General features: G+C 38.9%; 1 pseudogene across 1 annotated transcript; it reads left to right on the top strand.

Moving 5' to 3' along the window:
* Nucleotides 1-3,234: 3,234 nt before the first annotated feature.
* LOC143578272 (linoleate 13S-lipoxygenase 2-1, chloroplastic-like) lies at nt 3,235-12,453 on the top strand (annotated as a pseudogene). Its single transcript, XR_013143230.1, has 10 exons — nt 3,235-3,399; nt 3,482-3,629; nt 5,386-5,438; nt 8,987-9,236; nt 9,396-9,715; nt 9,815-9,900; nt 10,466-10,576; nt 10,666-10,973; nt 11,056-11,322; nt 11,656-12,453. The product of XR_013143230.1 is annotated as a linoleate 13S-lipoxygenase 2-1, chloroplastic-like (transcript).
* Nucleotides 12,454-14,052: the final 1,599 nt, after the last annotated feature.

Here is a 14,052-nt window from a genome sequence, read left to right as displayed (position 1 = left end):
GATGACTTTGTTGCTTGATTCTGCTTGGCCGTTTGCTTGTGGATGGACTGGCGTTGAAGTGATCATCTTGATTCCCCAGCTGTCACAAAAGTTAGTAGTTCTTTTCCCAATAAATTGGGAACCATTATCACAAATAATTTCGGAAGGAATTCCAAATCTAGTTATAATGTTACGTTTGATAAAGGATATAACTACCTTTTCCCTAACTTGAGGGAAAGCCTCGGCTTCGATCCATTTAGAGAAGTAGTGTGTCATTGTTAACATAAAGACTTTTCCTCCTGGAGCTGTAGGGAGTTTACCCACTATGTCCATTCCCTATTTCATGAATGGCCACGAAGAGATAATAGGGTATAAGGGTTCTGCCGGTTGATGTAGAATATTTCCATGCCTCTGACAAGCATCGCACTTCCTAGAATATTCCATAGCATCCTTCTTCATTGTAGGCCAGAAGTACCCGGTTCTTAGAATCCTTGAGAATAATGCTCTGCCCCCTGTATGGTTGCCACAATCTCCTTCATGGAAATCCTTTAGTACTTCTTGGATCTTCTATCATATGGCCGAAGTCTTCGTGAAAGGCACACCATTTCGATTTGTCTTTGGGGAGCGATGTCTTCTCATTTTTTCTTGGCCATCTTGCTTTGTCGCCCAAGTTTCTAACAGCAAGCATCACTCCTCCCACATCTACGGAGAAGCAATAATCAGATATTCTTGGAAAATCTTCATCGTCCTCCTCCTCTTCTAGAGTATTGATATTCTGGCCATTTGGTCTATTGTATGGCTTAGAGTTGCTGTCCTTGAAGTAGGTTCCTTGCTTCTTGTCTTGAGACTCCTTTTTCACCAGAGTGCTTAGTTGATCTTGTATTCTTTGATCCTCCTCCAACCTGATGAATCTTAAAGCTCTGTTTCACACTTCATCTAAATTCCTGCAAGGGGTCATCACAAGATCTTGATAAAATGGAGAGTCCTTTTGTAACCCCATTTTGAATGCCTCAACAGCTGTCGGGACATCTAAATTTGGAATTTCCAAAGCCTCTCTTCCAAACCTTGTAAGGAACTGCCTAAGAGGTTCCTCACGAGGTTGGACAACTCTATATAAATCACTAGTTAATTTTTTGAAAGATCTACTGCATGAAAATTGACTATTAAATAGATTGATTAAATAAGAGAACGAAGTAATAGAATAAGGAGAAAGACTTAGCAGCCATTTAAGGACGGATCCAGTGAGGGTCGAGCCAAATCCTTTACACAAGCAGGCTTCCTTTAATCTATCTGGGATTGGATTAATTTCCATCCTTTCGCGATATAAGGCTACATGTTCCTCAGGATCCGTGGATTCGTCATATAGTTTCATACTGGGAGCAGTGAAGCGTTTCGGTATCTCGGCATCGCAAATTGGTGGAGCAAACCTGGATATGTTGTGGCTCCCTGCAGGTACTTCGGGGATAGGTTTGACGACTCCAGGCACACTCGATATCATATCCTTGATCTTCTGTAGCTCACGGGCTATGGTTTGGTTGATCCTAGTATCCTGCATATTAGTATGGTTAGTGCCAAAAGACGGATTATCATAAAGGTTACCTTTTACGTGATCAAAAGATCTAGCTCCATAGCTGCGTCCGGGATATATTGTTTCGGCATCAGTAGTTGGTCCAGCAGGAGCAGTAGTTTGCATGGGTATGAAATCGCCTTCATGGATCTCCAATGGCCTGGATCAGGGTTCCTTAAGGGGCTCTTTTCCATAAGGATAGTAGGATTCTGGACGCTGATGGATGATGGATTCTGTTTGGAAACCCAAGGATCCTGGTTGAAAGACTGAGGATCCTTGAAGTTGTTGGTTGGAGGATCCTTGACGGAATCCTAAGGGTTCGGGTTGGCATGCTGAGGATCCTTGCAAATGGTGATTGAAGGATCTTAAAGGTTGACCCAAAGATCCTTGTTGAAGGATGGAGGATCCTTGCGAATATTGATCAGAGAATTTTCTTTGGGAGAGGTCCGAGGATCCTTGTTGAGGATACGTGGATGCTGGGCACCTTTGGTCCGGGAAATCCAAAGTGCTGAAATCAAGCATCCTCGGCATAATGGGACTTGTGTTTTCAACGGCCTTCTTTGTACTCCTGATTTCCTCGATCTCGTAGAGGATCCTCTAATTAGTCTTGTTCTGCTGCTCCATATAGCTCCTCATATGTGAACACAAAACAGAGACATCGTTGTTAGCGGTTACCGTTTGGGAGACAGTAGTGGATTTCGATTCGGAGAAAACAGCAGTCTCTTTCTTCTGAGTAATAGCTACTGGCTTTTGTGGCTTCGTAGTGCCAGGTAGCGGTGGTAAGGTTATTTGAGCTGGGATACTTGGTGCAGCGGTTGTAGAAACGGCTTTTCCTTGAGAGGCCATTGAGTTACGACTTAGAGTGTACGGATTGAATAAAAGTAAGAATTTCTGGGATTAAAGTACCAAGGCCCCATGGTGGGTACCAAATTGTTTTGGTTAAAAATCGGGCTAAGGATCAATGAACCAAATTCGTATGTGAGGATTGGTGCACAAATGAACAGAATTACCAAAGTAACGATTATAGGCAATGAACACGAAGATTTATACGAGGAAAAGCGCTTGGTAACTAGTATCCCGCCGGCACAAAAACCTCGGGTAGTGAAAACTATCACTACCAATTATATTGAGCTCAAATAGATTACAAATGGTGGAACAATAGCTGATCGTGATTACAGGGTGTTTATGCTAAGAGTTCTAAGTGTTCTTGAGTGTTGTGTATTGTGTTTTATCAGCTAAGGTTCAATATATATATACAAGTAAGTTATAACGGCTAGTAACTACTTATGTTATAATCACGGCCACATTTGTTTACTTCTTCAACTTGAACGTCTTTGAAGCGTGGACGAGAAGGGAAGACTCAGTAAAACACTTCGTCTGTAATAGTAGGAATTCTAGTGAGCACGTTTTATACCTGCAAAAAATAGATTAGAATATAACTGAAATCGACTGTTGAGGATCCTTGAACCACAAAGGATCCTTAGTCCTGCTGATTGTTGCTAACGATACTTGATTTCCGAGGATCAAAGATCCTGGTCCCAACATTTGTCATGATTTCTCATATCCCGAGAGTAACTTATATTGGGGAATCTTTATCCTTGTAGGGCCTCGAGTATCTTTCCTCCCGGTTTGTCTCCATGAGCCTTGAACTCCATGAAGCCCATACTCATATCTCTGAACTGATGAAGATGGGGGTGACAAAGACCAGTCTTCTTGATAAGAAGACCAAAGAAGTAGATGACCTGAAACTGGAGTTGTCACTGGTCAAGAAGGAATTGGTTCATCAAGAGGCGGAATGCTTGATAAAGGTTTATGATGCTATGGAGGAGGCGAAGAAGTCTGCTGCTGTTTCTGTATTCCAATCCCGGCTCAAGATGGCTAAAGAGGGCGAAGGATGCTGGTCTGGACACTCCTTTCTGGGATGTAGCTGATTAGGAGAAGATACTGGCTGAGCTTGGTGGGGAGAAGGTGGAGGATGCTGGTCCTAGTGGAGCAGAGAAGGCTGCGGAAGAGGCCCTGGAGGTGGCTATCAAGGATGTAGTGAAGGCGGTTGGTGATGATGTGCAATTGGGCGATGATAGAGGTAAAGAAAAGGCTTGAGCTCAATTTTTTATGTGTTTTTGTCTGTTGGTCTAATGTTGGGTTGTAATGGCTGTTGAACAATTTACTTTTTTCTGTCTTGAACAATAGTATGCTTTAGGATATCTGACAATAGGGAGACATAGGTGGAGGGATCTTGAATTTCAAGACGAAGCCTATGTCTTCTGGACCATAACTGTATGATGATGCCTGGTGGAGGGATCTTCCACTTGTTGAAGATCAAGCCTAGGCATTGTCTTTTTGTTTATCTGCACTTAACGTTAGAAATGACACAATCTTTTGGTTTAATCATTGTGTTCTGCACGTATGCCATTTTTAGATAATTTATCTGAATAAGTTTTGATCAGAATATGTTTATGAAACATTTTCATCTTTTTGAAATTAGATACCTTGAAGATAAAGTATCCTGAGGATATACTTCTTGTATATTTTTAAAAATTATATCACCAGTTAACTCTATCCTTAGGACTTTTAATAAAACACCTTTAGGATAATGTATATAAAATATCTCAAAGATTATATAATTTTTGGAAAACATGTATTTGAGATTTTTTAGGTATAAAATATCTTAGGGATAACAAATCCTTATGTCTTGAGTGAGTTATCACAATCAAATCAAAAGATCATACCTTGAAATATGAATTGTATAATAAAACTAAGTGTAAAGAATACCTTTATAGAGATTATTTATAAATCTGATAGGCTTACATGTTATGTCCCCAATTGTTGACATTTTTAAATATCAAGCTTCTGGGATGTTGTTAAGTTAAAAACAACTTAGTAACCTTCTTAGCAATCTGTCGAAACAAAGTTAGACAATTCTGGAAACAAGGCCCATTAACTGGCGATAAAGCCTTTTTACTGGCGACTAGAACTTTACTTAAGAGACATGAAAATGTCTAAGCTTGAGATAAAACTGGGGAAGGTCCCAAACGCATGGGTATGATTATGCCAAGACTTTAGATAACACGAAAGTGTTATAAACCTTAGATAACATGAAAATGTTATAAACCATTTGTGTGACACGTCTGCCACTTATCTTAAGGATTCGGTATATAGCCAACAACAGACGGATTGTCAGCTGGTCTGGTCAGCCTGCCTCGAACTATACCCGAATCATCGTGCGCCCCAGGCGTCGATAGAAAGGTGAAGACCTTTAAACCATTTGAGATATCCAGGATATCTTATTCGTGCGCCCCTGGCGTTCGTTGGAAAGGTGAAGACCTTTAAACCTTGAGGGATATCAGGGATATCATATTCGTTTGGGAGGTGATTAGCCTCTAACTGTTGTCAAGATAACACATCCTTAGGATAACTGCAAAACACTAAGCTCTTGATGAGGGGTGGGTGTTAGCCTGGTTAACACCCCTCCAATGCTTAAGTCAGTAAACTTGATTGAGAGATAATAAAGTTCAAAAAATGTAAAAATAGATGAGGGAACATACCTTTATCCTGAGGATACGAACATACCAGTTAAGTATTCTAACAAAAATACGCCTTGAGGTGGATGGCATTCCAAGCTCTTGGTATAGGAACACCTTTCAAAGTGACTAACCTGTAGGCCCATTTTCCTGCCTCCGAGTCTATTAGGTAAGGACCTTCCCATTTTGGAGCTAGCTTTCCATCTGCTGGGTTAGTGGTATTCTGAAATGCGTTTCTCAACACCATGTCTCCTACTTGAAATCTTCGAATTCTGATATTCTTGTTGTAGGACTTGGCTATTTTTTGTTGGTATGCAGCCATTCTGATTCTGGCGAGAACTCTGAGTTCATCAATGGTATCCAAATCTAAGGTAAGATTTTTGTTGTTGGACTCAGTACCCTGGATGCTGGTTCTTGCTGTGAGGATCACCATCTCTGTTGGGATAACAGCTTCGGCCCCAAACACCAAGGAGAAAGGTGTTTGTCCCGTTGCATTTTTCGAAGTGGTTCAATTGGCCCAAAGAACAAATGGTAGTTCTTCAACCCATCTTCCCTTCTTGGACCCCAATTTCTTCTTCAGGTTGTTGATGATGATCTTGTTACTGGATTCTGCTTGACCATTAGCCTGAGGATGTACTGGGGTTGAGGTCACCATCTTGATACCCCAACTTTCACAAAAGTTGGTTGTTCTTCTTCCGATGAATTGTGATCCATTGTCGCAAACGATCTCAGCTGGAATACCAAACCTTGTCAGGTTGTTGCGTTTGATGAATGAGATCACGTCTTTTTCTTTAATTTGGACAAATGCCTCTGTTTTGATTCACTTGGAGAAGTAATCAGTCATGGCCAGCATAAAGACCTTTCCACCAGGAGCTTTGGGTAGCTTTCCCACAATATCCATTCCCTATTTCATAAATGGCCATGGGGATATGATAGGATATAATGGTTCAGCTGGTTGATGCAATATGTTGCTATGTCTTTGGCAAGCATCACATTTCTTGGAGAAATCCATTGCATCTCTCTTCATTGTTGGCCAGAAGTAGCATGTTCTTAGTATCTTGGATGCTAAGGCTCTGCCCCCAGTGTGGTTTCCACAATCGCCTTCATGTATGTCTTTGAGAACTTCTTGTGCTTCTTGATATTCCAAGCATCTCAAGTATGAACCTGCAAGAGATTTTCTATATAATACATTATTTAGGATAATATACTGGGTTACATTCATTCGGAATGCTCTGGGATTTTCTCCTTTTGGGATCTCGTTATCCTGAAGATACCGTAATATGGGATTGGTCCAAGATGCTGGATTATCCTTAGAATTTGAAGTTTCTAAGATTTCGAGGTTCTCCTTTGTTGCTGGAGTCAAGATATGCACGATAGCTATCTTGACATCTCCTGGTATCTTGAGAGTTGATGCCAAGTTTGCTAAGGCATCTGCTTCATTGTTCTCTTCTCTTGGTACCTGCACTATGTCAAATGTCTCGAAATACATAGCTAATTGCTTAACTATTTCTAAATATTTCGCTAATTTCTCTGCATTCGCTGCATAAGAGCCATTGAAATGGTTAGCTAATAACAAAGAATCACCGTAAACTTGAAGATACCTGACCTTCATATCCTTAGCTAATTGCAAACCAGCTATTAAGGCCTCATATTCAGCATCATTATTAGTAGCCTGCTCATTATTAGTAGCCTGAAATTCACAAGATATAGATAGAGGTATAATGTCCCCCTGTGGCGATTTTAGCAGGATACCTAGACCTATTCCTCTTATGTTGGAGACACCGTCAGTATGTAGGGTCCAACTTTCCTTGACCTCCAATTGCTGAACTTCTTTTTCAACTTCTTCAATTATATCTTGGCTAAAATCAGCCACAAAGTCGGCGAGTGCTTGAGACTTGATGGTTGTCCTTGGTTCATACAAGATATCGTATGCACTAAGTTTCACAGCCCATTTTGCCAACCTACCTGACATTTCCGGTTTTCTCAAAACGGCTGGATTCAGCATCTAGTAGACTTTTACTTACATAATATATTGGATGTTGTTGACCTTCATGATCCTTGACCAAGACAGCACTGATTGCACTCCCGGAAACGGCTAGGTACATGGATAATGGCTCACCATCAATTGGCTTCATCAGGAGTGGTGCTGAGGATAAGTATTCCTTCAGGGATACCAATGCCCTTTCTTGCTTCTCTCCCCATTCGAACTTTTGATTCTTCCTCAGGATATCATAGAAGTCTTTACACTTCTCTGAAGATCTTGAGATGAATCTATTGAGAGCAGCTATTCTTCCGGTTAATCTTTGGACATCTTTGACATTTCTTGATGATTTGATATCCAGGATAGCCTTGATCTGCTCTAGGCTTGCTTCTATCCCTCTTTTGGTGACCATGTATCCCAGGAATTTTCCTGCTTTGACCCCAAAGTGACACTTGGCTGGATTCAACTTCATGTTGTATTCATCCAGGATATCAAATGCTGTTGCCAAGTGTCTCAGATGATCCCCGGCCTTCTTTGACTTTACCACCATGTCATCTATGTAGACTTCCATCGTGCCCCCCAGTTGGTCTTTGAACATCATGTTGACTAACCTCTGGTATGTTGCACCTGCATTTTTAAGTCCAAAAGGCATTGCAGTATAACAGTATATACCTGTGGGAGTCATGAAGGCTGTGTCTTCTTGATCTGATGGTTCCATTTGAATTTGCTGAAATCCTGAGGATGCGTCCATGAAAGTTAGCAGTTCGTGGCCAGCAGTTGCATCCACCATTGAGTCAATGTGTGGGAGTGGAAATGGATCTTTTGGGCAGGCCTTATTTAGGTCCGTGAAGTCCACACACACTCTCCATTTTCCATTTTTCTTCTGGACAACAACTAGATTGGCCAACCATTTAGGATATTGGACTTCTCTTATCATCTTGGTTTTGAGCAGCTTCTGCACCTCTTCTTGTATAATAGCGTTTCTCTCAGGAGCAAACTTCCGTCGATTTTGATGTACTGGCCTCAAAGATTTGTGTATACCAAGTTTATGAGTGATTATAGATTTAGATATACCTGTCATATCTTCATGTTTCCAGACGAAGGTAGAAGCTCTTTTCTTTAGAAAGGATATCAATTCCATCTCGATATCCCCAGGAATACTTCTTCCTAACAATACTTTGACTTCAGTATCCTGAGGATCCAAAGATACTTCCTTTACATCTGCTCTCTTGCTTGCAGGACCTTCCCTGGTTGTTGCTGTAATTGCTATGCTTGAGTAGGCTTTGTAGTCCACTTCATTGATGAAGCATAACATTCCTTGGCATCTTGCTGATCACTTTCAATTTTGATGACTCCCTAGGGACTTGGGAGTTTCACACACTGATAGTAGGTCGAGGGTACCGCCTTCATGCTGTGGATCCAGGGCCTGCCTAAAGCATTTTAATTCGCTATACTATTTCACTATGCCTCTTTAATTTCCTTCTTTATCATCTCTGAACCTAAAAGAATAATTTAATTATTCTTTTTACCCCTTTGACTAAGAAATATATCTTTTTTATAGAACATTGAAAAATATATAATTATAAATTATTATAGATTTTCTTATCAAAATTATTAGATTTTAAATTTAGTAACAATAATTAGATACATTTTTATTATTTTGTATTTCAAATCATATTTAAAAATGTTTTCATAGTTATGAATAAATAATTCATTTAAAAAATATTAATCAAATCGCATAACACATCAAATACAATAAAGTTATCAAAAGGATAAAATGAGGTGACTTGCTTAAGAATATGTGAAAACTGTAACATAACGTAACAATTATAAAAAGATGTGTTACTGAAATGTCTTACTAAAAGTTATTCAAACATTTTATCGGATTAACTCTATAACCTCATACTTGTTTATTAACTGCGTTTTCTTGCGTGTGAGCAGGTAGCATGCCTACCATCGGAGACGCCAAGCGGCCTCAAGTCTTACCGAGAGAAGGAACTAGCAATTCTTCGCGGAGATGGTGCCCCTGATCAACCTCGGGAAAAGGAAGATAGAATTTATGATTACGATGTTTATAATGATCTTGGCGACCCCGACAAGGGGGAAGATTCGGCTCGCCCAGTGCTTGGCGGTAAAGAACGCCCTTACCCTAGGCGTTGCAAAACTGGCCGAGCACCAACTAAAACAGGTATTCAAATTTATTTATTTTATTTTAACAGCAAAACGAACTTTTATTACTCATTTATCTTTGCAACCAATACAGGACATAATTTATTTGAATTTATGTTTTGAGTTCATTGAATGTAATAACTAATAATTCCAAATCAACATTTGATTGCAAATGCAGATCCATTATCAGAATCAAGAAGCAGTGACGTTTATGTGCCAAGGGATGAAACCTTTTCTGAAGTAAAGAACGTAACGTTTAATACCAAGACTGTAGCTTCAGTGCTGAAGGCAGTCATACTACGTTGGAAACGACTATCCTCGACCAAGATCTCGGGTTCCCGTACTTCACAACCATTGATTCTTTGTTCAATGAGGGTGTTAATCTTCCTACTATAGATAGCAAGGTGTTTCTTGGGAATGTCCTACCAAGACTTTTAAAGTCTATAGAAGATGCCCAAAATAATGTCTTGCTTTATGAGACTCCTGCAATCATTGACAGTAATTACAACTCTCTAATTCTTGGATACACAGGCTCTTATTTATTTAATATGTCTTCTTTTTTAAAATTTTAAAGATTTTATGTTTGATGATTTGCAGGAGATAAGTTTGCTTGGATGAAGGATGCAGAATTTGACCGCCAAACCCTTGCCGGTCTTAATCCTTTGAGTATAACCTTGGTAAAGGTATGTTTTCAATTAGCTTCATAACACAATCACTCACACCTTAAGAGCAACACCAACTGGAGTGTTTTAGCTATCGCCAAGAGAGTGACGCCTACATGGAGGAGAGAAGCTTTAAGACGCATAGCGGAAGCAAGAAAATAGGCTGGAAGAATCCTATAAAAAAATGGATATAAAACTGAATGCTTAATTAAAACATTACTTTTGGTCCTTATTATAGGGTTTTATAAATTTGTCTAGAACTTCCAAATTCGCTAAATGACAATTGAATACTACAAGAACTAAAATAAACATGTGAGTTACAACAATGACAATTGGATATATTCTAACCCAACAATTGCATGATCTGACTCGTCAAGACCTTACGTCCGCTATTAGAGGCTTTGTAACTTCACCTGCATCCTAATTCATGCTCTTTTTAAGTTTGAGCCTATCTTGTAATGTTTCTTCTATCTGCTGGTCCATATACGAGTTTCTAGCTAGTACTTGGATCAACTCCTAGTCATTACGAATATATGCAAGAATATGTTTCATTATCTTAAATTGTAAAATCTATATATGTGAGCAGGAATGGCCTCTAAAGAGTAATCTTGACCCTAAGGTGTACGGTCCCCCTGAATCGGCAATAACCAAAGAGATTGTTGAGAGAGCGATCAGAGGCTTTTGCTCGCTTGGGGAGGTATAATTCGTTATCTAAAAACTAGCTAGAATTAGTAAACAACTTGAAAGTTTTAAATTATCAATGATGGAGTCCAAAATCATATGCAGGCATTAGAGAACAAAAAACTCTACATACTAGATTATCATGACATCTTTCTGCCTTACGTCAACAAAGTTAGATCCCAAAAGAATTTCAAAACAACTTTATATGGATCAAGAACTCTTTTGTACCTTACTCCAACCGGAACATTGAGGCCACTAGCCATTGAGTTGGTTCGCCCACCTAGCGATGACAAACCTCAATGGAAACAAGTATTCACTCCATGTTGGGATGCAACCGGTATGTGGCTATGGAAGCTTGCTAAGATACATGTTCTTGCTCATGATAGCGGCTACCATCAACTCGTTAGTCACTGGTAAGCTAGAGCCCATCCAACTTTATTGAAATTCAATCTTTTTAAACTATATTGCTATAATTAGAGATCGTATAATTTTCAGGTTGAGAACACATTGTTGTACTGAACCGTATATAATTGCAACCAATCGTCAGCTTAGCAAAATGCATCCAATACATAATCTCTTACACCCTCATTTCCGGTACACTATGGAGATTAATGCTTTGGCTAGAGAATCACTCATAAATGCTAATGGAGTTATCGAAGGCGGCTTTTCACCCGGGAAGTATGCTATTGAGATGAGTTCAGCTGTATACGGTCTAGCATGGCGTTTCGACCAAGAAGCATTGCCAGCTGACCTTATCGCCAGGTAACTCAACTTTTGCTATAGTACTAAATAAATAATAGCCAAATATAATCGGTGTTTAAGATAGGTTGACCGGGTTAGATTGCGCTCTCCAAAAGAGCCTTGGTGACACCAGCCACCCATGATTTCGACTTTTTTGATATGTTAAAAGGTTGTGCATAAAAGCTATAATACAATACTTCATAAGAAGATTGTAATTAAAATGTTATAATCTAGTATCATAATATTTATTTATAAAAAGTATGAATGTCTTGGACCACAATTATACTATTGAAGCTAGCTTCATTCTATGTGTTGAGTTAACTTATCAAATTTCTTAAATATTATTATTTCAAGGGGTCTGGCTGAGGAAGATCCAAATTCACCACATGGTTTGAAGCTATTTATAGAAGACTACCCTTACGCAAATGACGGTTTAGTTCTTTGGGATATCATCAAAGAGTGGGTTACAGACTACGTGAACCATTACTACCCAGAAGACCATCTCATAAAATGCGATGAAGAGCTTCAAGCATGGTGGACCGAGATTCGAACAAAGGGTCACGCCGACAAGAAAGACGAACCTTGGTGGCCGGTTCTCAACATAGCAAAAGACCTTGTCGGTATTGTCACAACAATTATATGGGTAGCATCAGGCCACCATGCAGCAGTCAACTTCAGGCAGTATGACTACGCGGGTTACATTGCTAATCGGGCCACAATAGCCCGGGTCAAGATACCAAGTGAAGACCCAACTGCGGATGAATGGGAAGCCTTTAAACGTAGGCCTGAAGATGAGCTTTTGTCTGCACTTCCTTCTCAGATTCAAGCTACCAAAATTATGGCAGTTTTGGATGTGTTATCGAACCATTCGCCCGATGAGGAATATATTGGGGCGACAAAGGAACTAACTTACGAGGCAGTACCTCAGATTAAGGCTGCTTATGAAAGATTTGCAGGGAGATTGAAGGAGTTAGAAGGAATTATTGATGCAAGGAATGCTGACGAGAACCTCAAGAACAGAAATGGAGTTGGTGTTGTGCCATATAACCTCTTGAAGCCATATTCAGAACCTGGTGTGACTGGTCAAGGAGTTCCAAATAGTATTTCTATCTAAATGGTTTTGTTTGAATTGAATGTGTACATTTGCTATGGTAAGAAACTAAGAATAATTTGTTTTCTTGTCTGGATTTTGAGTCGTTGATCAATAATGATGCAAGAAACCTTGATGAATTATATATGCAATGCAATCAATATATCTTTTTTTATTCAGTTTATATTTAATTATGTTAGCATTACATTTCATTATTCAATTTAAATCTAGTTATATACGTCTTAATTTTATTGGATTAATTTTATTTTCATATATGTGAAAATATAAAGAGACCGACGTTACAGCCTAGGCGATGATGGTCAAGCATCGTTACAGCCTAAAGTCCGGCACCGGCACAGCCTAGGTGATGGTGGTCATGCACCATCACAACCTAACCAACCGATCACCCATAGAGCCTATGAACTGAGTGTTAGGCACCTTTCTAGTCCAACCATCTTATTTAGAGTCAGCCTGGGTTGCCGGTTCAAATTTAAGCTAGGGAGTTGTCTTGTCAGAACTGGCGGGCATCGTTGTAGTCATGTCAGTCAAGGCGAATGTGTAGCCTACTTATTCAAATTAAGGCAACAAGGTAGCCAAGCAATAACACATGTTATGATCAAGTTGTGCCAACTAATATTGAAAAGAAGAAAAGTTGGCTCATTTGATGCCTAGAGATGTCCAAGGAGCTTATGTGGGCAACTCCAATGCATATATTGGTTGTGCAAAGTTTTCATATCTATTTTTTAAAGACTTTGATAAGAGCTGTCTACTTTTGGTATTTCCATTTTAAATATACTTAGCTCACTTGCTAATTTGTTATAGGCTTCTGCCTCTTAAATGAGAGATCTTGTGTTCAACTTCAAGCATGAGGTATAGTAATTTGAAGCAGTGTAGAAGTAGCAAAGGTGCAGATTTGATGTTAAAAAAAATTAAACACATAATAGTTAGGTATGTTTATACCATGATTTTAGAACTTTATTTTTAAAATAATCCCCCATTAAAGGAACATCAAGCTTGATTGCAACCACGGTGCCCAAATTGGAAATTTCGGGACCATTTTTTGTAATTTTCTCTATTTTAAAAAATGACCATATCTTTTGGTGGTCCAGATAGTTGTTTTCATGGAAATAAAAACAAAGTACTGAATTGTTTTTTTTTTGTTTTTGTTTTTTTTATTAACTAGGTGATCACAGAAATATATTAGAAAAAACAAAGTACTGAATTTTCTGTAAACGGAAGTCTTCTCCCTAAAGATAATAAATTGGACCACTTCATTTTATTTTTATTTGTTTGTTTATGAAAAATAAACTTTTCTCCATGGTCTTCATACACTATAAAACAGTTCAAGCATTAATTGTGGAGACGCCAAAAAAACGTGATAAACGTGAACCTCATAAAGTTGATTTTTTATTTTAACAACTATTTTTTTTTATTCTCCATTGTTTTTTCTCTAAGTGAGGGTCGACCCCAACTTGTGCTAGGTAACACCATCTTTATCATTACACAAGTAACGAGGCAAGTCAGCAACAACGAAAAGTTAATGGTATCATTGACATGAATAAAAGTAGTTTAAAAAGTTGTTTCATATACAATTTATCTTTAGTGTCATAGATACGTGAATATTCCGAGCGCTCCTCATAAGAAAATTTTATTGCCCCAAG

The sequence above is a fragment of the Bidens hawaiensis genome, unplaced genomic scaffold (genome assembly GCF_021521415.1).
Source record: "Bidens hawaiensis isolate Kalapana, Puna unplaced genomic scaffold, B.hawaiensis_p1.1 tig00001461_1, whole genome shotgun sequence".
NCBI lineage: Eukaryota > Viridiplantae > Streptophyta > Magnoliopsida > Asterales > Asteraceae > Bidens > Bidens hawaiensis.
Note: the sequence above shows the minus strand (reverse complement) of the source record. Positions and strands in the feature narration are given on the sequence as shown.